The sequence below is a fragment of the Pelmatolapia mariae genome, linkage group LG23, assembly GCF_036321145.2.
Source record: "Pelmatolapia mariae isolate MD_Pm_ZW linkage group LG23, Pm_UMD_F_2, whole genome shotgun sequence".
NCBI classification, from domain to species: domain Eukaryota; kingdom Metazoa; phylum Chordata; class Actinopteri; order Cichliformes; family Cichlidae; genus Pelmatolapia; species Pelmatolapia mariae.
This window is the reverse complement of record NC_086246.1, coordinates 26,367,501-26,370,000: the sequence shown is the minus strand read 5'-3', so window position 1 is coordinate 26,370,000 and position 2,500 is coordinate 26,367,501. Positions and strand designations below refer to the sequence as shown.

General features: G+C 47.4%; 1 protein-coding gene and 3 non-coding genes across 4 annotated transcripts in view; all 4 read left to right on the top strand.

Moving 5' to 3' along the window:
- Nucleotides 1-2,500, top strand: part of atp7b (ATPase copper transporting beta) — a 93,433-nt gene that overhangs the window by 51,171 nt on the left and 39,762 nt on the right. The gene's annotated exons all lie outside the window — the stretch shown is intronic.
- Nucleotides 553-625, top strand: trnar-ccu (transfer RNA arginine (anticodon CCU)). Its single transcript has one exon. It is a non-coding gene; the product is annotated as a tRNA-Arg (tRNA).
- trnar-ccu (transfer RNA arginine (anticodon CCU)) lies at nt 968-1,040 on the top strand. The gene has a single exon. It is a non-coding gene; the product is annotated as a tRNA-Arg (tRNA).
- Nucleotides 1,797-1,869, top strand: trnar-ccu (transfer RNA arginine (anticodon CCU)). Its single transcript has one exon. It is a non-coding gene; the product is annotated as a tRNA-Arg (tRNA).

The window sequence follows — 2,500 nt, the reverse complement described above, 5'->3', positions numbered from 1 at the left end:
ACTGCTCCTGATCACCGAGGGCGGCTCCTTATCTGTACATAGCCAAGCACAGGGGTCTCCAACTCTAGTCTTGGAGAGCTACTTTTCTTAAGCTTTTAGATGCATCCTTGCTCTGACACACCTGAATCAAATGAATGGCTTGTTATCAGGTCTTTGCCAAACTTGATGCCATGCTGAAGAGCTAATTCAAGCATTTGACTCAGCTGTGTTTGAGCACGTCACACATGCTCCTGCTACTCCCTATCTTTTAATGGAACTAGATTCAGTGATTCAAATCCTTGGTGCTCTCTGGTCTTCATGTGGTTTCACAAGTCTCAACAGACAACATAAACGCCCCCAAATAAAGTGAAGCAATAAGCATAGCGTGTTGGCTGTCCAGAGTTCTGGACACTGAGTTGCCCAGAGTGTGTACAGAGTGTAATTTATTTTCTCAGCGTTTCTCAAATGTTCTTAAATACAGCTTCATCTTTGAACTAAAAATCAGCTTGAAAGCATGGCTTTCACTCGAACCCCCGAAACAACCTCCAAAAAAAGGAAGTCAAGCGCTCATCCGCCCCGGTGGCCTAATGGATAAGGCACTGGCCTCCTAAGCCAGGGATTGTGGGTTCGAGTCCCATCTGGGGTGCCGTCCAGCAGAGTGGCGCAGCGGAAGCGTGCTGGGCCCATAACCCAGAGGTCGATGGATCGAAACCATCCTCTGCTATGTGTTTTGGATAGCCCGAGTCTCTGAACTGTGTCCAAAAACAGACAGCATAAACGCCCCCAAATAAAGTGAAGCAATAAGCACAGCGTGTTGGCTGTCCAGAGTTCTGGACACTGAGTTGTACAGAGTGTAATTTATTTTCTCAGCGTTTCTCAAATGTTCTTAAATACAGCTTCATCTTTGAACTAAAAATCAGCTTGAAAGCATGGCTTTCACTCGAACCCCCGAAACAACCTCCAAAAAAAGGAAGTCAAGCGCTCATCCGCCCCGGTGGCCTAATGGATAAGGCACTGGCCTCCTAAGCCAGGGATTGTGGGTTCGAGTCCCATCTGGGGTGCTGTCCAGCAGAGTGGCGCAGCGGAAGCGTGCTGGGCCCATAACCCAGAGGTCGATGGATCGAAACCATCCTCTGCTATGTGTTTTGGATGGCCCGATTTTCTGAACTGTGTCCAAAAACAGACGACAGTCAGGACCTGTTCCCCAAAAACAGAGACAAGTAACCCTGCAGTACAGGCGCCGAGTGAGTCAGTCGGGCAGTATAACTGCTCCTGATCACCGAGGGCGGCTCCTTATCTGTACATAGCCAAGCACAGGGGTCTCCAACTCTAGTCTTGGAGAGCTACTTTTCTTAAGCTTTTAGATGCATCCTTGCTCTGACACACCTGAATCAAATGAATGGCTTGTTATCAGGTCTTTGCCAAACTTGATGCCATGCTGAAGAGCTAATTCAAGCATTTGACTCAGCTGTGTTTGAGCACGTCACACATGCTTCTGCTACTCCCTATCTTTTAATGGAACTAGATTCAGTGATTCAAATCCTTGGTGCTCTCTGGTCTTCATGTGGTTTCACAAGTCTCAACAGACAACATAAACGCCCCCAAATAAAGTGAAGCAATAAGCATAGCGTGTTGGCTGTCCAGAGTTCTGGACACTGAGTTGCCCAAAGTGTGTACAGAGTGTAATTTATTTTCTCAGCGTTTCTCAAATGTTCTTAAATACAGCTTCATCTTTGAACTAAAAATCAGCTTGAAAGCATGGCTTTCACTCGAACCCCCGAAACAACCTCCAAAAAAAGGAAGTCAAGCGCTCATCTGCCCCGGTGGCCTAATGGATAAGGCACTGGCCTCCTAAGCCAGGGATTGTGGGTTCGAGTCCCATCTGGGGTGCTGTCCAGCAGAGTGGCGCAGCGGAAGCGTGCTGGGCCCATAACCCAGAGGTCGATGGATCGAAACCATCCTCTGCTATGTGTTTTGGATGGCCCGATTTTCTGAACTGTGTCCAAAAACAGACGACAGTCAGGACCTGTTCCCCAAAAACAGAGACAAGTAACCCTGCAGTACAGGCGCCGAGTGAGTCAGTCGGGCAGTATAACTGCTCCTGATCACCGAGGGCGGCTCCTTATCTGTACATAGCCAAGCACAGGGGTCTCCAACTCTAGTCTTGGAGAGCTACTTTTCTTAAGCTTTTAGATGCATCCTTGCTCTGACACACCTGAATCAAATGAATGGCTTGTTATCAGGTCTTTGCCAAACTTGATGCCATGCTGAAGAGCTAATTCAAGCATTTGACTCAGCTGTGTTTGAGCACGTCACACATGCTTCTGCTACTCCCTATCTTTTAATGGAACTAGATTCAGTGATTCAAATCCTTGGTGCTCTCTGGTCTTCATGTGGTTTCACAAGTCTCAACAGACAACATAAACGCCCCCAAATAAAGTGAAGCAATAAGCATAGCGTGTTGGCTGTCCAGAGTTCTGGACACTGAGTTGCCCAAAGTGTGTACAGAGTGTAATTTATT